Source organism: Dermacentor andersoni, chromosome 9 (assembly GCF_023375885.2).
Source record: "Dermacentor andersoni chromosome 9, qqDerAnde1_hic_scaffold, whole genome shotgun sequence".
In the NCBI taxonomy this organism is placed as follows: Eukaryota; Metazoa; Arthropoda; class Arachnida; order Ixodida; family Ixodidae; genus Dermacentor; species Dermacentor andersoni.
In genome coordinates this window covers 126,373,603-126,395,948 of record NC_092822.1, presented here as the reverse complement: position 1 = coordinate 126,395,948, position 22,346 = coordinate 126,373,603, and the positions used below count along the sequence as shown (strand labels likewise).

General features: G+C 47.2%; 1 protein-coding gene across 8 annotated transcripts in view; it reads right to left on the bottom strand.

Moving 5' to 3' along the window:
* The window catches only part of LOC126529739 (uncharacterized), a 345,564-nt gene extending 330,996 nt beyond the window's left edge, over positions 1-14,568 (bottom strand). For all 8 annotated transcript variants that reach the window (XM_055069962.2, XM_055069964.2, XM_055069959.2 and 5 more), the window contains exon 1: positions 14,477-14,568. The gene's annotated coding sequence lies outside the window, so the exon portion shown is untranslated. The remainder of the gene's footprint in view (positions 1-14,476) is intronic.
* Positions 14,569-22,346: the final 7,778 nt, after the last annotated feature.

Sequence of the window (22,346 nt, the reverse complement as noted above, 5' to 3'; positions counted from 1 at the left end):
GGGATCATGGATATCGACACACTGTCAAACCCCCATTGTGACGTGACTTACTGTGTGCGGCGTATCGTTTGCAAGCTGGACAAAGCTAATAACAGCTGCGCTCTTGCTCTCGGCTGGTAAAACGCAAGCCTCGGCTATCTTATTGTTTCGTTTTCTCTCCCGCACGCTGCAGCGTAATCGATCAGGCTTTATCATCTAACAATGCCTGAATGTAGGGATTGTTTTCTTTTTATGGTTAGGAACCCTGAAACACTTTTTATCCACGTTTAGAAAGGCATCTGAAGTTAGAATAGACCATTTCAGAAATACTTTGCAGCAAGAAGTACATCAATGCATTCATAAGAAGCGCAGTTATTGGCAATCAAATTGGCGAAGATTACGGTGGAGCAGGGTGTGCTTACAACGCTCTGCCTACCAGTACAATTCACGTAGACTCTTGTCAGCAGCTAAAGTTCGCTCAGCCAGAGGACTCGTCGCGGTGGCCGTGGTATCTACGCTCCACAGATACATTCTACGCTATTAGATCTACGTATCTACGCTACGTAGATACAGCAGCTACATTCAACTGTAGTGCCTATGCGCAGCTTTGAATTTGTGAGGGCTTGAGGCTTGAATGCGCGCTCATATTGTCACGTGGTGGTGACGTTGAATAACGCAGCAGCAATACTGTGAACGACAAAACTAACTTTTATTGGGTGAACCTGTGCCCACAACACAGGCTACACTTATAGCACAACGATAGCGGCGAACACGCTCGGCGATCGTCGGAAATCTGATCAGCGGGTCAAGCGCGTCGGCTTTTATAGATCATTCATCGAATGTTCCAGACTAAACGTTGGGACCCGCATGCCTTCTACAAAACTCTACACCATTCGTGTCAAGCGATGAAATCAGATAAGACAAGGTTCGGCGACAACAGACAGCGGATAGAAGCACCGATAACTTTCCAGAAACTTCGGATACATGCAGGCGCGTCCCGCGCTGTGCGATAACATTTGTTAGGCGGCAAAACGTGTCGCCCGATAAAGACAAGTACACGTGTCAATATAGTGCCGTCTGGCAACGCTATGTTGGTGCGGTCCGGCCTCCTGCATCACCTTGACCGACGGATAGCAGCCACATCCAACATGCGCATTTTGAAACGCTGTCAATAACCGAAAACGAAATCAAGTCGGCCAGGAGCGGAAACGAGGAGTGAGATCGCGCTGGCAAGCGTGTGTGGTTCGTGTTCAAAACTGGTCAGCGAGACCCGATGGCTACGCCACAGGGCGGCCATGGCTTCATTCCTACGCGGGAGGCCGCGGCCGAGCGTAAGCAGACGACAGTCTGTTTTTTGGATGTGCGTAATTATTATCGAAATTCGAAAGTAGATTTTGGCTTACTTCAGCCTGTTCATTAAACGGAATCAATACATACACGCACTAACAGTAGTAAGAAGCGCATTGATCCAAACAACCTTCTTGATCGGTGTCAGCTATTGGCCAATAAGCAGCCCCGTGTATGATCTGCAATATTACGAAATAATCGTCCAAATGAGTGAGGAGTTGGCTTCTGATGAACATAGAACGTTCGAGGGAAAGCTGATTTCGGGCTCCGCATGCAAACTCTACGCGCCACGCATGACTGCAAAATTTGGCTCAAGTGTTCACAGTAGCGTGTGTTATCCGCAGACTGTGTTTTAACGGAAGAGCGCTAAGGAGCCGGTGCAGCAGAAATTCCCGCGTCGGCATCCCACGTCGGACGTTGTTTTGTGAAAAAAAAAATTCGGACCAAATTCCGAACCGCGCATACCCAACCACTTCTCTGACACCAAAGTTGCTCATACCTTGTCTTTCATTCTTTATAAAGTTATTCCTCGGAATTTTGAGAACGGCAGCCCGCAAACAAATGCAATGGAAAAAACACCGACAGTCATTTATGTTAGGTCTTCTCAGACTGAAATATTAAAACTGTGAAATAATAACAGGAGATCGACCCACTCAAGAGGCCGCGTTTATACCAGAAAGCTCGCCTTTGTGCATAGCGTTCGGAGCCAGCGTTTCCCGGTAAGCATTATGGTTACATAAGCTGCAGTTGCCGGGGACCATGTAAAGCCGTTAGAGGTATTTGAACGCTATCGCGTTCTATTCTTAAAGGCGAAGCTAAACCGCCCTCCATTTTTTTTTTCACCAAGCCCGAAGGGTTGTTCAGGACCCTTTTAAGAGAATTTTTAACAATCATCTGGGGCATGCAGCACATTTCAGCTTCTAGAGCTGCATTACTCTCAGAGGTGGATATCGTTTGCATGAAGAATCAAAATGAATATTAAACTAATTAACAAAGTTTCGCAAATAAGCTTTTAAACTAAGCACTTTAGGCACATATTGCAATTTACCAATTGTTGCAGGTGACTTCGTAATCGTATCCACTTGGAACTAATTCTGAGGATGGCACCAGTTTCAAGATATGCATACTCAAAGCTTGTTCTTCATTTGTATTACAGTAATATTTGAGCATCAATGCATTAAAATACGTTGTGTTAAAAAAGTCTCAGGTATACCCAAAAGGCGAAGCATGCTTTGCGATAGCCAATTAGTAGCGAGTTATACGAAGTAAGCATAGCAGTGTTATCGGCCATATAAACTTCTAAACATTCGCTAACTAACTGAATTAACAAGCAGTGTCACTCGCGCACAAGTAAACATGAACACATCTCACTCGATGACCGCGAACGCACGCTGCCAAAACGCTGGTGTGAGGAAGCGCAGCAGCAGCATCGAGCGAAGTGACCGTCCTGCTGCCTATCGCTTCACACAATCTGAGCGGCGAGAAGACAGTGCCACGAGACGTTCATTTGAGGGATCGCCAGCCATCTGTGCTCAGGCGCGAGAGAGAAAATCTGGGGGCTTTTGCTCATTGAATACTGGGGGCGAGCTCCACCACTGGAAAAGCTGGCGCCACCGTCGGCGTGACGTGACATGAGGGATCACGTGGACACAGCGGCCGCGTCGGCTGCTTCGGAAGTGCCGAAGCGAGCTGAAAACGGAAGTTTAAAGTCCGTCCTGCGCCGCAATTCTGATTAAGTGATGAGGCTTTACCGCCTTGGGTGTCTGCTTGAGAACATTTGAAAGTACTATAAAAGGAAGTGGCTGTCTTTAGAGGCGTGCAGTATGGTAGGCTATTGCTCGGTGCCGCAGTGCCGTACGTACGCGACGGAGCCCGGTGTCAGCCTTATTCCCACGTAGCCGCAGGGCAAGCAGCTGCGGGAAGCTTGGCTGGCGAAACTTAGAACCGGCTGACAGCCATCGGCTACAACTCGGGTATGCAGCAAGCACAGACGCGAGGAGCATTTCTACTACGGCGCCGGGGCTACGCGATGTTCGGTGAGTAGCAGAAAGAGAGAGACGCTTGGCGCGTTGAGTCGTGCGGATGTGCTCCGTATGGGCTCCCGAGTTCTTGGTCTTTTCCGAGCGACTTTCTGTACCAGCAGACTCGGACCTGCTCCCACAAGGTCACAGAGAGTGCCTGGAACCCTGCCGCTGTTTTTCGAGGCGCAAGACCCCTTTTTACCCCTCTAGGGGCACTTTCGTTCACCGGCCGCAACTAGTCGAGCTGGACCTACTTCAGGCCTAGCGCAATTAGGGGCGCTATCGGCGTCGCCGCCGGCCCCTCGAGCCGTCACTGACGCTGTCGCGATGGAGTACGCCGTAGACGGAGAAGAAATCTCCCCGGAGGAATATGAAGACCGAAGCCTATGGATACAGGCTGCCATCAAAGCCCATGATCGAGCTCACCCCAAGCATGGGGACGCCAATACCCAACAGGATGCAGCTATGACACCGACGGACGCCACCGGCAAGGCCGCCCAGACCAGTGGGGTGAACGCATCGATAAGACGCCGCCCATATAAAAAGTAAAGATCAATCCTTTTAACAACTCCTTTACCGTGAGCACCCCTTCTATGGAACGTGCAGGGAAATACGCGGAAGTCCAGCATATCAAAATCCTAGACCAAGTCTATTCGACGTGTGCCTACGTAGCGGCACCGGACAACAGCATCAAGGGGATTGCGTATCGCGTTCTAGAAGACCAAAGCCACGCCGAGATCATGGGCGACATCGTTAAAGTCAACCCACAGCTAGAGATTGTGGACGCAAGAAGGATGGGAAAATCATCAAAAGCCCTGTTCATCACTTTCGCAAACACCAAGAGACTCCATTAGATTCGGCGGAGGAATCCACAACTGCTACCTCTTCAGACCCAAAGTGGAAGCATGCTAAAGCTGTAGAAGACCGGGACATCGCTCGGACGTGTGTCCGGATGAACGAAGAAATCTCTGCTACAGGTGCGGCGATGAGCATCCGGTCCAAGACGAGCCCAAGGGAGATCCTGTGCAAGGGAGATCACTTCACGGGATCCAACCAATGCAAGATCAGATATGAGAGACCGCCCACCAAGGGAAACAAGAAACGAAGTGGCAAGCCTCAAGTGGGATTTCAGCGACCGGAGGGACAGGGAGCGCAACCTGCGCACCCGAAACAGCAGCAGCAACAGCGAGGCAGAAGCAGATTGAGAAACCGAGCCCAGGGTAACGACCGAGGAAAACGAGACCGCTCGGAGTCCTACCCGGCGCTACCGAACGCCTGGCGAGAAGGAGCACCACATCAGGTGAGCGGGACACCGCAATCCTCCCACGAGAGCAATGAAATTAAGGAACTTAAAGCAATCATACAAAAGCAGGAAAGAATAATTCAGGAACTAATGAAGGCAATAACGCAACAGCAGCAAGAAAGTAAAACACATATTGCTCAACAACCCGCGATAACACAGGAACCGTGGAGGGCATCCCTCCCCCCGTCAAACGCATCCTCTAGGGCACCCTCACCTGCAAGAGGGCCACCGGCAAAAAAGAGGCTGATGGAAGACTCAGAGAATCACGAAAAACGGAATCACGATGAAGTAATGAGCCAATTAAGAACAGTGGCAACGAGATTAGATAAAATTGAGGAAAGGCAAAACAACATTGAAGCAAACATAGAAGCACGCTTCACAGCTATCAGAAACGAGACCAGGGAACAATATAAAACCTTAGCAGAACAAGTAAGAGTCCTTACAAATGCAGCAAAGGCTACAAACGAGCTAGTACAGAAACATGACAATCAACTGGTTAAGGTGATGGGCAAACTCTTTCCGGCCCCAGGACCCATGGCCTCCACCACAGCGCAATCCATCTCCCTCCCTAAAGCCAATCATGGGGAAGGGCCAGACAGAGATAAGAATATGGCAATGGAACTGTAGGAGCTTCCGCGGAAAGCAGGAGAACCCAGAGCTCCACATTCAAAACCTTGAAAAAGAACAAATTCCCGATGCCATAGCCCTACAAGAAACCAAGAAAAAAGTAAAGCTTCGGGATTATAAAACGTATGAAAACGGCAAGGAAGAAAAACCACTCACGGCCTTCTTGATCCATAGAAATCTAACTGCAATGGAGCACGAAATTCAATCGAACGGTGCAGACTGCCTCCTGATAGAGGTCATACCCCTAAAAAGAAGCGAGGCCCCGCTCTTCATTCTAAACATATATAGCACCCCCAAGGCGGGATCCTCCCCCATAATAAAAGCCATGAACGAAGCCAGAAAAATCAGTAAAACGAATCCCCTAATAGTAGTCGGAGATATGAACGCACAACACATGGCATGAGGTTACAGAACAAATTTAAAGAAGGGTACTAGCCTCTGGCAACATGTTCCGGACGAAGGATACACGCTCCTGACAGATACGCTGGTGCCAACTAGGATAGGAAACAGTCTGCAAGCTAACACATGCCTTGACCTGACCCTATGCAAAAACATAGTCGACGCACAATGGCACAACACGAACGAAAACCTAGGGAGCGACCATTACATTATAGAGACCACTATACCCAGCAGTACGCTCAAGAAGGAAAGAAGGGTGACACGAGTGGTAGACTGGGATAAATTCAGAGAAAGGAGACAGGGTAACGCAGATGGCAAGAAGATTGAAAACCTAAATGAATGGATTCACAAACTATTGAAAGACGCAGATCACACACTAAGACAACAGAGATAGCATCCGAAAACAAAGCCGCTGATAGCAGATTATTACACAAGTGGCAGGCACATAATAGCTTAAAAAAATATGGATGAAACAAAAACACAACAGAAAACTTTGAATTAGAATAGCCAAACTAGAAAGAGAAATCGAAAGTAATTCTCAAAACTTAGTTAAACAACAATGGGGACAAACATGTGATCAAATGAGCGGAAAATTGGGGCTCAAAGACACATGGCATTTCTGAGACATCTTTTAGACCCAGAAAACAGCAGAGCCGCTCACCAGAAGGATGTAGCACGCATAATTCATGCAAGCCCACTTAATGACGAAGAAATGATAACGGAATTACAAAACCGATACCTATGCACAACGATAAACCTGACGCTTCCCAACTACAGCGGCAACCCCAACCCTGAACTTGACGAAAACATAACGGTAGCAGAGGTAAAGGCGGCCATGCAGAAACTTAGAACATCCTCCGCTCCAGGAGCGGATGGGGTGACGAACAAAATACTAAGAAATCTAGACGAGGACTCTATTCAAGGGATCACGGAGTACTTAACAAGTGCTGGAAGTATGGGTGGCTGCCAGAGACGTGGAAACACGCCAATGTAACTCTCATGCCCAAGCCAGGCAAGAAACCCGAACTAAGCAACCTCAGATTCATATCCCTAACATCAGGCTTAGGGAAGCTATTGGAGCACGTGGCGTTATCTAGATTACAAGACCACATGGACAAGCACAATTTCTTTCCGCACACGATGATAGGCTTCCGGCCCAACCTGTCTACGCAAGATACAATGCTCAGGCTTTCGCAAGAGGTAATAAACACACCGAATAACACCAGCAGTAAAGCAATAATGGCACTGGACCTCACCAAAGCCTTTGATAATGTCACCCACAACGCCATCATGAATACCCTCTCCGACTTAAACGTGGGGGAGAGAATTTACTCATACATCAAGGCTTTTATAACCGACAGAACGGCTCGAATAACATTCGGAAGCATCAAGTCGGATACACTACAATTAGGAAGCAAAGGCACACCGCAGGGGTCAGTGCTGTCACCCTTTCTGTTCAACATAACTCTTATACCCATGGCCAAGCTTCTTGCCGCCATACCAAACTTATCGTCGGCACTCTACGCAGACGACATCACCCTCTGGACAGTCAGGGGAAGCGGAGGTGATATTGAGAGCACGCTACAGACGGGAGCGAATATAGTGACCGGATGCGCCAGGAGAGTTGGGCTAACGTGCTCGCCACAAAAATCTGAACTCCTAGTTATCAGACACAGACCTAAGAAAAACGATCCCCCGGCACAATTGGATGTTAGGGTTGATGGTACAAAAGTTCCAGAAGTACAAACCTTGAGAATCCTGGGAATGCACATTCAAAGCAACGGGAAAAACACAACTACATTAAACAAACTAGTCGCATGCGTTGGACAAACCAACAGGCTCATAAGACGAATAGCTAACAAACACCAGGGAATGAAAGAAACAGATTTGAGGAGGCTAGTGCAGGCTTTCGTGCTCAGCCGTATAGTATATTCTCTCCCCTATCTCAAACTTCAGGCTGCGGAAAAGAACAAGGTTGAATGCCTCATAAGACAATCGTACAAGGCAGCCCTTCATCTCCCTAAGTATACATCAACAGAAAGGCTGCTAATGTTAGGCATACACAACACGCTTCCCGAGCTAGTCGAGGCGCACAGAATCGCACAGTACGACAGGCTAACAAAAACACCCACGGGAAGACACAGTCTAAGGACCTTGGATATCAGGCAAGAAAGCATAGGGACGGATGCCGTGCAAATGCCTAGAGACATACACAAGTATCTGAGAATAGATCCAATCCCGAAAAACGTGCATACCGAACACCACGAAGAAAGGAGGAAGGCGAGAGCCAAAGCCCTCCACATGCAATATTCAAACCGTAAGGAGGCAGTCTGTACGGACGTTGCAGAGCTCTGTGATCACGATGCCTTTTCGATAGGCGTCGTGGGCATGGACCTAAAACCAATCTCAGCCGCCTCTGTGCGGAGCAAAAAGGCACACGAGGCGGAGGAAGCGGCCATCGCCCTAGCCATTATAAGCACTAAAGCAAACACGATTTTTAGCGACTCGAAGACAGCCGTTCGAAACTTTGCAAAAGGGAGGGTCCACAAACCCGCCAAACAAATCCTAAAACCGCAAAATTTCAACGCCAGACCCATTAGAATCATATGGGTTCCGGCCCACGCGTCGCATCCTGAGAACGAGGCGGCCCACAACGTAGCCCGAGATTTCGTCAACCGGGCAGTGGGCGAGCCGGTCCTGAGGTCAGCCAGAGAGACCTTGACCACCTACCACGAGATCACATTATATTACAGAAACAACAGAAGGACGCTCCCGCCGCCGGACAAAAGCCTTAGTAAACGTCAACAAGTGGCCTGGCGGAAGCTACAAACTAACACCTTCCCCAACCCCTATATATACCCAAGGCCTACCCAGGAGTCTACACCCCCGAATGTAAGCTCTGCGGGGTCACAAAGGCAGATTTAAAACACATTTTATTCGATTGCGACAATCTAAAACCGAAAAGAGAATGGCATCTCTCTAACGAGCAAGAGTGGGAGGATGCGGTGTCCAGCTCGGACCCAGCGGTTCAACTGCAGGCCGTCAGCTGGGCTTTGGAAGTCGCCGACAGACAGGGCCTCACGACCATAACAGGTGGCACTAGAGGAACTGATCGGACGGCCACCTCACGCACCCTGAAAGCCCACTAAAGTTAACCAAATCTTTTCTGTTGACAAAATAAAGTTGTTACCCCCACCAGTAGCAGAAAACGCGCACTGAGACGCTCGCCGGCTGCCCGGCTAATGTCATGACGGTTTTGTCTATTAACTTTTTGATGCTAGATACTGGCAAGTTCACTGGAACGGAAAGAGAGCGGTAAGACGCACCTTAAAAAAGGCCACGGCATATGGTCATGTTTGTGAAATGAATTAATGCACTGGATTACGAAAAACAAGCAGAGGGAAATCGCACGCTGAGAAAGCCGATAAACCTACAGTACGACGCAACTTGAGAAATAATATTGACATGTCCAAGAATTTAGAAGAAAAAAAAAGATTGAATCATCGCGACGGCACATCACAGTCGCCGTAGCTAGGCGTCGAAGTCTCTATAACGGAATTATTTTTGAACAGTTCTGATAGCGTCCACGGAACAATGGTTGCTGGTGTACTCTCAAATGCTTATATACTACTGCCTAAAGCTCACGGCATCGTGCGAAAACGCGCTCCCAGCCAAAGCAAAACATTGTGCGCGGACATGCACGCAGACGCGCCGTCGCTAGCTGCGAACCCATGCTATCGCTGGATTTAGGCTCTATTCTGTTATGCCCCATTTGCTTATACAGACAGCCCACTATAAGAGCATATTTCACATACTTTACTCTCAGCGTTTGGCTACCTTTCACGCAAGAAGCCGGTTCGGGAGACTCCATCGCGGCGACCGCGCGCAGTGACATTCGCTGTACTTATTCGATAAAGAGACAGCGTCTGTAAACGATTGTGTGCTTTCAGTTTGCCCAAGATTATTATATCGACAGCCAAAAACCTCCCTCGTTTTGAGAGCCCCTACATAAATGTCCAAGGGGGCTGCCGCGTGGTGTTCTTATTGAGCGCCGTAAGCGAAACCTATGAGGAGCGCGCCACGTAATCCCTCATACTACGCAAGGGCGGCGCTTCCGAAAGATGGCGACTCCGTAACTTCTCGCCGCCAATATGACTCTGCCTAGGCAATACGGAGGAGGTTTCTTAGCGTGTGTTGTAGGCGTTTGTCCCTCGGCGTACTTAAGGTCCCTTAGGCGTGCCGGTATTGCGGAGTGGGGTCGAGTTTGTTTACGCTCGGGCGCTGCTGAAGGACCGCCAGTGACGATGACTGACCCAGCGCCGCAGGCGCGAGAGTCTGTCCGACGTACCTTCGACAGGCAAAGTCCTGACTGGTGCTGCACAAGTCGCGGGGCGCGGTAGTGTTGAACTTAGCGTCACAAGTGGGCGGCTGGACGTAACTATATTTATTCAATCGTGCTCTTTTTTTTTTACTAACTGAAACAACGTGTCATCATTTCGCATTATTGGCGGCGCCTCCAGGACACCAAAGAGGCAACGCGGACACCAAAGCTAGAACCCGGATTGGTGCGTGGGCTGGCGCTCGCCGAGGCCTGCGCGTGCCCAACCCACAAGCCGCCCTGCCTCCAGCTTTGATCACCCCGCTCGCCCTTGGGTGCCCTGGAGATGCTGCGCCGCTTGCTTTATTATAATCTCAGGTGCTTTCCTGAGACCTCCGTTTGCCGGTTACATGCGCCCTCCTGTAGCAGTGCTTGTAAAAAATCCAATCTATCGTCGCGACGAAAAAAGCGACCCGCGGCTTATACGACACCAGTCAGAACCGTGCCCGTTCAGATAGAGCGATCACCAAATAGGAGGTCCGTGCCCACTGCCTCATCGCGCTGGCAGCCAGCGGCGGAGCGTAAACAAACTCGACTGCACTCCGCAATGCTGGCATGTCTAGAGGACAAACGCATACAACACGTGCTAAGAAACCTCCTCCGTAGTGCCTAGGCGGAGTCATATATTCAAGGAGCAAAAGCCTGCTCTTACTCGCGCCTGCGCACAAACGACTAGTGATCCCTCAAATGAACGTCTCGTCGCAGCGCCCATGCAGCTAGGAGCCGTCGGCGCACCTAGACTCTGCCGGCAAAGCAGATCGCTTTCAAGATAAGGCGCGCGCGATCGCTCGCGGCCCCGCCATACGCAGCAACCGCAGAACGCCCCCCCCCCCCCCCCCCCCGTCCATAGCCCCCCGTCTGTTGCCCTGCGGAAGACGGCGCGCTTAGTCCCCGCTTTCCACCATTGCGCGCGCGAGATTAAGCCGCCATGGTCGGCTCACCTTCACACGTTTACACTCGCACGTACGCAGCGTACGCAGCGCGTCGACGATGTTATCGCCCCTAAGCTTTAAACAAACTTTACTTAAACTTTACACTGGGACGCCGACGGCGACGGCAGAGATTCTCCCGCAGGGTCATTATAGTTGTATCGCGATAAAAAGTCAGATGAACAACTGTCCAGTTTTACCGCAAGTTTTACAGCGCTTATCAAAATTGGCGCTAGTTTCAAAATTTTTTCCAAGTGCATGTGCTTTGTGATATAACTGGCATCAATTCTAAAATTGCAATACGTGCACTAAAGTAATTAGTTAAGCAGCTGATAAATGAGATTTTCTTGATAAGTTATTTTCGCGACGGTGTTTTTTCTGCAAGTAATGCCTACCTCTACGAGTAATCGAGCTCAATTAGTAGATTTACGGTATATGTAAGAGCAGGCGTTTAAAAAAAAGTACCGTTAAAAACACCCCGTTTATTTATTTATGCTGCATACTTTCAAGGCCCGAAGGCACAACAGAAAGGAGTGGTAAGAAAGCAAAAGATCTGCAGATTCACGTCAGACTTGCACTTTGACATGAACAGTAATAAACAAATTGACTGCACCTTTTTGGACTTCTCTAAAGCATTCAATCGTGTAGCGCATATTCGCTTGATATCAAAGCTCTCTGCAATTAAACTTGACTCACTAACCCTACCATGGATTCGCTTTTGTCTTTCTAATCGCGCTCACTGTTGTTGGTAACATTTCCTCTGCTCTGTCTGACGTCACTTCCAGTGTACCTCAAGGCAGTGTACTCGGACCTCTTTTCTTTTTAATTTACACTAATGACTTACCGAATAATATATCCTCTTCTGTACGATTATTTGCTGACGACTGCATTGTATACCGTTCGATTAACTGTTCTGCTGACCACGCGGCACTCTAAAATGATCTTGCACATATAGATTGGCGTGCTACTTGGCTCATGTCCCTAAACCTGTCGAATTACAAAGTAGTTTCCTTTTCTTTAAAAACTGCTAACTCTCACTTTTCTTATAATTTGGATTCTAGCATAGTTGACTACACCACAGAATATAAGTACTTAGGAGTGCTCCTTGCGCAGAATATTTCATGGACTAATCACATCACCTTTATTTCAGCTAACGCCTCCAGGTCATTAGGATTTCTGCGCCACAACTTAAGAACTGCGCCTTCACCACTGAGAAAACTAGTTTACATAACTATTGTACGACCACAAATTGAGTACGCCTTTTGTATATGGTCTCCTCATCAAAAATACCTCATCGAACTCCTCATCGAACATCCAGAATAAAGCAAGCCGTTTCATTTCAAAAAATTATAGTGACCTGTCAAGTGTAACCCAAATAAAAGTCGATCTTTCGTTGCAGCCACTAACCCTGATATTTCCCTTCTATCATTATTTCCTAGATTCATTCACACAGTTGGCCTATTGTTATCGAACCTGAAAAAAGCATCCTCGACGTCACAAAGACTGTACAATCAGTTCAGCTGCACCCGAATTTATGGCAACACACACGCTTTTAATTATATGGAACGCTCTACCAGACAACATCGCTTGCCATTCTAAACACTGTGCATTTCGCAATGTTCTAATCGGCCAATACGCCGTTTCAACCGTTTAACACGTCTTCCCTTCTTTTAATTTTTGTCTTCTTTCCTGTATTTTTCTACAGGTGAATAAAAGAATTTCAGTGATCCTAATTTTTTACTACACTTATTACTATATACATGCAAAGACGTTTATAATGCTATTATGCTATTAGGTTTACTGTTTTTTGTTATTGCTCTTTATATTGTATTTGCTAATGTCGTATTAATTTTCCATGTTGCGTGAATATTTCATTCATTGTACTGATGTTTCTTTCCCCCTTACACAATGACTTCTCGAAGGCCAGTAAGGTACATGTAAATAAATAACTATAATGAAAAAATGTTACTTGATAGTGTGGTAGCTTGCTGTTTTAAATCAAGAGATGTATGTAATCTGAGTTCTTGAAGCAGGAAAGTGTTTCGGAAGATTGTTCACATGACGCTGGTTCGATTCTGCCCAGCACCACAGAAATTTGAAAGTACACTTTTATTTTTTGTCATTGAACAGGGGCACATAGCATACGCACTGATCCAAGCTAGTTCCCTCAATATAATAGCTGGTTTCCTCCACACAGCATCCCGATGACGCATTAGACTATGAACTACGTATGAGTTGCGAAAACGGTTGGATACCAGCACAGGTAGACATCGGAAAGGACGCAAAGTATCTTAAGAATCATAATCACACTACAAAAGCCGTCAATCCGGCCAGTCCCTGCATGGCGACGGAACTTGGTGTCTAAAGCCCGCACATTGCCATGCATTATCGTAGTGCAGAATTCAGCCTCCCCCCTTCGACCTCGTGTACGCACGTTGAAGAGCCCCACATAGTGGACATTAATCCGAATCCACTCACTGCGGCGTTCTTGATAATTAGATCATGGTCTGGGCACCTAAAAGCCCAAAATTAAAGTGTTTTGTAGCAAATTTTGCTCAGGAGTCATAGTTCATCATAGTACATCTTGGCGCAAACCATCTTTAGCTCCAAATTTTCAGTCAAAGTCCAGTCAACGAATGGCTTTCCTGCACCAAATGCTTGTATTATCATTCCAACACTCCTTTCGCGGCCATTGAGCATGAGAGAACGCACACTATCAACTTTCTGGTCTTCGCATGACGTGGTCGCGCGACGTGAATCTTGCACCATCCTTGCGGTCTTCACTGCCTGGCCGAAAACGCAAGGCCCACTTTTCTTCAGCGCACTATTTTGCCGACTGACAGCATGAACGCTTGGCATAGAACTTGTGTGTGTCACACGACTCCATAAGCAGAGTTTTTTTCTTTTTCTCATCACTCTAAAGAACACTCGTAACCAAGCCCACTGTCCCCATGTGGCAGCTTTTCACATATCTTCTCAAATGTGACTTCAAAAACTGGCCGGCACAGCAGGAAGGACTATGGAATATACGGCAATTGTGTGGAAGCGTTTCCACAGGGATAACCAGGAAAACAGGTGAGCATATTGGCACGAAGATTTCCCGTCTCCCACTAGAGCTGGAACAAGCGGAGTGCGTAAAGCGACTAAACACATTCTGCGAGTAGCCAACAGAAACGCGAAGTAACTTCCCAGGAGAAAACTCCATAAAACACGCTCTTAAATATGGACGAGAGCAGCCTACGGAGCATACAAACCGTTAAGTACGAACAATAATTTCCAAAAGCCACTTATCAAGCTTCTTTACAAAGAATGTCAGCACGCGCATTTATTTGCAAAGGGTTGTGTAGCAAGCATTGCGAGAAAGCTGTGCATTAAAATGACAGCAAACAGAAGATCCAAAATTTATCTCGTAAAGTTGATCAGAGTACGAAGCGCCGTACGAAGAATGCATGAAAAATGCGCACGAACGGATAAGTCTCTGTTCGGAACTCACCAAGCCCGGACAGCCGGTTTGCCTCAAAGCATGCCGATGTGGTGCGGCACTCGGCGCAGCAGACGTCGGCCTGAAGCGACGTTGTCTTATCAAGTACGTGCGCGAAATGCAAACACGGCCCATATTGCGCAGCAGCTAGACTGATAACGTTTATCTAATTGGCATCTGCGTTCATGGCGCGTCGATCCAAACATGTTGTTATGGGAGCAGCGATTGAAGCGCCACTTTGTGACGAGGGAACAAAAATTGAGAAAGAAAAACCATTAGTTAATTAAAGCGACATACAGTTTGAGTTCACTGAACGGAAACACAATTCCCAATACACCTTAGATAACTGCGGTGAGGAAAGAAAGTATTATCTGTTTTTAATTTATCGTTACGAATAAACACTGCTTTCTAGCACTGACATTGAACAGCACGAATAAAACAAGGACACCAAGAATCAAATATTACAGACAAGCGTTGACTGCCAGCTCGAAGTATATTTCAAGTTCACCAGCCATTTTATACCTTTCCCAGTATAAGCATGCGCATACGTACACATCAACAAAGTCAGCAAAATCCTGTTATTTCATGCAAGAAAGCTATTTCCATTTCCGACGAAGCTCACGAGGGAGCGCTTACCCATTCATCTCCTTCCTCTAGAATATGACATGCCTCTATTATTTCCCTTTCTATCTTACTTTTTCCGATCCCTATTATTTTCAAACATGGGAGTGCATGCGCACTTGTTACATTTACCTGATAAATGGCTTAATTCCATGTAAATTCTTTACGTCTCTTTACGTTTCTGTTAAAGTCTGGAAGAAGGCCAAGTGCCTTTCAAAACGAAAGCCGAGTCTTCTAGCTCTACTCCTAGTGCTTCGCTCGTGAATAGCTGTTCCCTGCTTAGTCGCGATGGAGATGGAGGCGCCTCCGCCGGACTCGGCAGTGCCCACGGCGGCTGCCTGCGCAACTGCACCGACGACACCGTGCCGTACTCTGTCAGCAGGGATGTATCTTGTGACAACACATTCGAGCTTGTGTGGAGTCGTAAAGCAAAAAGGTTCATCGAATTCGACTGCGTCCACCGTGAGATCTGCGCGGAATACCGAGGTACTGACCATCCGTTTCGCGCCACTTCTCGTCATTGAGAAACTGAGGCACTTCAACAGACAAGCCGTGTCTTCACATATACAGGCGCTGGTTCCGATTGAAATCAATGACATCAGGGTGAACACCTGTAAGAACGTCTTAGCGATTGACAATGCACGCGTGGTTGCATTGGATTCTTTGCGCAAGGTTCCGATTGAAATCAGGCGTCAGAGTAAACACATGTAAGAAGCTCCTAGTGATTGACGATGAACACGCGGCTGCATTGGATTCTTTGCGCAAAGTCGTGAAACTTGACGGGATGAAAGTCCGCCCTCATATTCCTCTGGGCCAAGAAGTCAGTACTGGCGTAATTTATGATGTTGACGAGATCATTACCGACTGTGACCTGTCGATCTTAAGCCAGCTACAGAAAACACCGTCATCACAAACGCGTTTCGTCTAGGCACGTCACGGTGTAGAAAGATCGTGTTCAAGGGCGAAGCCTTCCGTCATATGTAAAGGTGGGTCACATCCGACACGCAGTTCGCCCCTTTATACCAAAACCGCTAGAGTGGTGAAAGTGCATGAAGTTAGCTCACGTGACCGTGGGTTCTCAGTGCAGTGGGCTTCACACGTGCGAGACCAGTGTGCTGAAATGCACAAACTGCACCTGCCGTCACGCTCCCTCCTCGAATGAATGCCCTTTGGTTCGAAAGGAAATGGCAATATTGAAGAAAATGGTTAGAGACCGCTCGCCTCACCGAGAAGCGGCAATTAAGCGACGACGGTCACATCGCCGACGCCGATTAAGGACTTCCGAAGCCTCTATACATCACCACCCCTTCTCCCGCCCAGACAAAACGCCGTCAGTTCTAACGACAAATGAGCATCGAACCGCACGGCTGCTGTCACTTGGCCTGGACTCCCGAGGCAATATGCACCTACTGAGCGAGATCAGACTTCTACAGCAAAGGACACTTCGTCTGTCCCTGATAAACTGACAGACCAAGATCATCAAATTGTTCTCATGATCAGCTCTCTGGTGAATGCTATTCGCGTCCTTCTGGACGCCAAAATCTCCAAGTGCGTTGCAAGTGCTGGATACCATCAATCCGGTCCTGACAAGCCTTCAGAAGTCCAGTGCTTGGAAGCTTCTGCAGCAGAACCATGGCTCACCGAAAAAAGCAGCGATTGCTCCAGGATGATGTCAGAAGCGCCTCCATATTCCAATGGTATACGAGAGGCCTGAGGTCACGTATTTCGGATTTCTGGCAGTTCGTGCTTGAAGACCACTTTCTATACTGGTCGTCTGTGAACAGAACCTATCAGCCGCCGTAAGCATACCCATGAATGATTGACATTTTGTTCAGATTCCTTTTCTTTTTTTTGCCACCACGTGGCGTATCAACCTAAAAGATTTCAAAAATCGCGCCATGACGTATGTCATGACGCACAACTAAAGAAAACACAATAAGAAGAAGCACGCCCTGACACTGTCGCTTCCCCTCGGTACATGGAAACGAGTGCGCGTGTATAACACCGTTGTCTCCAAGACGGCCAACTACTTGTTCTACTAATAATGAATCGAAGGTTTTGCTAGACACCTGGCCACACAGCGCGTCGGCATTCTGGAGCGATCTCTGCCCTAGATGAAGGCTCCCGCGAAGCTTCCGTCGGATATGTTTTTCTTGAGCGGCTCTCTTTTCTGCGTCACGGTGGTCGCGGGCTTGCGGATATGTGAGTGTTTTGTTTCCAGGGTTTTCTATAGAACCGGCGAGATCTATCGTTTAAGAAGCTTTAGCTCGGGCCTATCTTCGATTCCGGCTACTCGAATACATGTAAAACGCAGGAATGCTTTTATGAGAAAACAGCGGAACCGACTTGAATAAAATTTGTTGCACTTAAGAGAGAAAGTTAAATTGCAGTGACTGCATCAAATGGAATTTTGATTTAGACAAAGGAATTTTTTATAAGAACTGCAGGAAATCGGTAAACTTCCCAAAAGAATAGAAACATGAAGTTTAGAAATCCGCGACTCACCTATGGAAAACAAATACGAATTTCTCTTAACTTCATCGGTTGGAGCATCAAAAGTGAACAAATCTTATGCACGAATTTACAACTTATGTGAATTTGTTACAATGTTTGGAAGGGTGTTGCAACATTCACAAGTTAATTAGGTATATATTTCACGGTGGCATATGATATAATACTGCTGTCCGCTTTAAATGTATTATCAAGCGCAGTTTTCAGAATTGCGATATCGTTTTTAGTTGGTGAGGTAATACTCTACACGTGAAGTTCTGTTTCTTGAAATTTTGCGATATTTTGAAGGTTTACGTAAAGAATGTAGACAACGTAAATAAAATATCGCTTCCTGAAATTACTACATTCTAACGCTTTCTTTTAAATTCAACATATTTCATAACATTCGGCACAGTGGTTGCTCTGAAAAGCGGTCGCCGATTTCGCATGTATTTAGATAGGAGCCCCAGCTGAAACGGTAAAAGAAATCAAGATTGCTGCAGTACACCACATCCGCAGGCAATGGACTCCAAGCGACAGTTGTTATTAAAAGAAAGAATAAATAAAAATGTTACTGCACAACTAATCTCACGATGACTGTCGATAGGGACGCTTAGCATTCGAGCGTGTAGCGACGCACCATATTTCTGAATTGGCGTTTGTTTAGCATCGGTAGTTGTGAGACTTTCGTTGGTATGGTTATGTGTGGCCTAATCCAGTATCCTCTCGTGTTGTTATAGCATTCAATTGCCATGGCAAGGCTTGAACATGGCGGTGTGACGACGACTGTATGACGCCGACGAACTAACGACTATGGAATCAGAGAAAGAGTGACGTCGATGAAACGACAAAGGCGATATGACGACAACGGGCATCGTACGAACATTCTTAAATGATGACGTTGGCATAACGGCGACAGCGTGACGACGATGACGAGTGTATGACGGCGAGGGCGGCACGGTCTGGACACGGCGCCACCGACAGCACAATTACGATAGAATTACCAAGACGGATTGACCGCAGGGCGACGATGGGATGACGTTAGTGACAATGGTACAACGACGGCGTGGCCACCATGGTACGACGACTGTGTGCCAACGCGGCTTGACGAGAACGAAGATGATAGAACGACGGCATCACGGCCACGCTACGAGGACGAATGCACGACGACGACGATGGCATGAAACGAGGAAAATCAGATGACCGCCAGTGTACGAGAACAATGGCGCAATATGCGTGACGACGCGGCGGCATGACGAGAGGCGCGGTTGACGAAGCTGGAATGACGATGTTGCGACGACCACGACACCTCGTGCGTGGCCCAAAACAACTTGGCTCACCGGGTGTGCGTGACGATGACGCCATGGTTTAGTTTTATTTCCTCCCCTATTTCAGGGGGCGTTACATAAGGGGTGGGATTATATTTCGAATAACATTTAACATTGAAGATGAACATGTTACGCGTTCTTGAAAAGTAGATAATGTAGCGATGGACGCGATGTCATAAGGTAGGCCATTCCAGTCTATACCTGCTCTAAAAAATAATGAAGCCGAAAGCGTAGTAGTGTGCGATGGTGGACGGACAACTTGAAATGGATGACTTGTGCGGCAGGATATATGCGTGCTGCGGCTGTAATATACGTTCTTTAATTGAGAGAAGAATAAAAAAAAAGCTTGTGAAAAAGAGCGAGGCTAGCAATGCGGCGACGATAGGAGAAGGACGGTAGTCAGGATTGTGCTTTCAAAGATAAAATGCTGACGTCGTATGAATATTAGGAATGAATGAACGGCTTCCAATGTTGTGATTAGATACGCTTGATGCGAGCTCCAGATGGCAGTTGGATATTCTAATTTCTATAGTCGTATTCTGATAGTCAAATAACAAAGCTTAAATGACGATGATTGAACGACCACGATGACATCACGTCCATGACCTAGTGGTCCGAGCTGCTAGATAACTTGGGCAATTGTGTCAGTGAAAGAGTCTACGCAGGTAGATGCGATATACAGGGTGTTTCAGCTAACTTTAGCCAGAGCTTAAAATATGCGGATGCACTCTATAAGACGACGCGACCAAATGCATGTTGCTCACTTTTGTATGTAATGTGTCACGCTATTTTTTGTGTTATGCTTAATTAGATAATTAGTCAAGATTTATTAGCTAACTTCTGAAGCAACAAAGCTAGGGAAAAAATTCCAGTTAGAAAGTTGCAGAGCGGTTTGCAAAGCGTCCGAATAAACAGCTTCCGTCTTTCTGCCTAGTAGGTATCAGTGTTTTTTTATCTTACTGCCGGTGCCCGCGAAATACAAAAAAGCACAACGTGACATGCCCGCTTGCGCGTCGTGATTGCGCTGCTCCCAAACCTTCCGCGCACAAACGAACATATCATTTGGTCGGGTGTGCTTCCGCTGCGTCTGCTTATCGCTATCATGGACCGCCGCCAGGGACGCACATCGCCCGCGTAAATCGCACAGCCAACGCTTTCGTTACTGCCCTGTCTTCTTTTAAGCGGCAGCACGCCCTGCTAGGCTGGTGCAGCGGTGGCGTAGAGGTATAGTATCCGCCTCGCGCGCAAGAGGACCGTGGCTCGAATACCGGTGCCGCGCAATTTTCCACCGGAAAAAAAAAAAAACAATCCGCGTGTTGATAAAATTGCACAAACAGGCCTCGGGTGCGGCCTGATCCCGGTGACCAGAACCGGTAACGCACTCCCTCACCAGAGCAGGATTGGCCACCCTGGTGCAGTACTTGGCCACAACCTCCTATATGACTACAACAATCAAACCCCGGCCCCTCAGTCCCCAGCAGCTGCGAAGCAACTGACCACGGCGGCGGTCAGACCTGCGACGCAGCAGAGGGTGCTAAGAATCCCTGGCTCCCGACAGGCCGCCATTGGAATATAAACCTGGCAACGTTTAACGCTAGAACGTTATCTAGTGAGGCGAGTCTAGCAGTGCTATTGGAGGAATTAGAGGGCAGTAAATTGGATATATTAGGGCTCAGTGAAGTTAGGACGACAAATGAAGCATATACAGTGCTAAAAAGCGGGCACGTCCTGTGCTACCGGAACTTAGCGGAGGGACGAGAACTAGGAGTCGGATTCCTGATTAACAACAATATAGCTGGTAACATACAGGAATTCTATAGCATTAACGAGAGGGTGGCAGGTCTTGTAGTGAAACTTAATAAGAGGTACAAATGGAAGGTCGTGAAGGTGTACGCCCCTACATCCAGTCATGATGACCAAGAAGTCGAAAGCTTCTATGAAGACGTCGAATCGGCGATGGGTAAAGTCAAAACGAATTACACTGTACTGATGGGCGACTTCAATGCCAAGGTAGGCAAGAAGCAGGCTGGAGACAAGGCAGTGGGGGAATATGGCATAGGCACTAGGAATAGCAGGGGAGAGTTATTAGTAGAGTTTGCAGAACAGAATAATATGCGGATAATGAATACCTTCTTCCACAAGCGGGATAGCCAAAGTGGACGTGGAGGAGCCCGAACGGCGAGACTAGAAATGAAATAGACTGCATACTCGGCGCTAACCCTGGCATCATACAAAATGTGGACGTGCTCGGCAAGGTACGCTGCAGTGACCATAGGATGGTGAGAACTCGAATTAGCCTAGACTTGAGGAGGGAACGGAAGAAACTGGTACATAAGAAGCCGATCAATGAGTTCGCGGTAAGAGGGAAAATAGAGGAATTCCGGATCAAGCTACAGAACAGGTATTCGGCTTTAACTCAGGAAGAGGACCTTAGTGTTGAAGCAATGAATGACGATCTTGTAGGCATCATTAAGGAGTGTGCAATAGAAGTCGGCGGTAACTCCGTTAGACAGGATACCAGTAAGCTAACGCAGAAGACAAAAGATCTGATCAAGAAACGCCAATGTATGAAAGCCTCTAACCCTACAGCTAGAATAGAACTGGCAGAACTTTCGAAGTTAATCAACAAGCGTAAGACAGCTGACATAAGGAAGTATAATATGGATAGAATTGAACATGCTCTCAGGAACGGAGGAAGCCTAAAAGCAGTGAAGAAGAAACTAGGAATAGGCAAGAATCATATGTATGGATTAAGAGACAAAGCCAGCAATATCATTACTAATATGTATAAGATAGTTCAAGTGGATGAGGAGTTCTGCAGAGATTTATACAGTACCAGTGGCACCCACGACGATAATGGAAGAGAGAATAGTCTCGAGGAATTGGAAATCCCACAAGTAACGCCGGAAGAAGTAAAGAAAGCCTTGGGAGATATGCAAAGGGGGAAGGCAGCCGGGGAGGATCAGGTAACAGCAGATTTGTTGAAGGATGTTGGGCAGACTCTTCTAGAAAAACTAGCCACACTGTATAGGCAATGCGTCATGACTTCGAGCGTACCGGAATCTTGGAAGAACGCTAACATAATCCTAATCCATAAGAAAGGGGACGCCAAAAACTTGAAAAATTATAGATCGATCAGCTTACTGTCCGTTGCCTGCAAAGTATTTACTAAGGTAATCGCAAATCGAATCAGGAACACCTTAGACTTCTGTCAACCAAAAGACCAGGCTGGATTCCGTAAAGGCTACTCAACAATAGACCATATTCACACTATCAATCAGGTGATAGAGAAATGTGCGGAATATAACCAACCCTTATATATAGCTTTCATTGATTACGAGAAAGCGTTTGATTCAGTCGAAACCTCAGCAGTCATGGAGGCATTACGGAATCAGGGTGTAGACGAGCCGTATGTAAAAATACTGAAAGATATCTATAGCGGC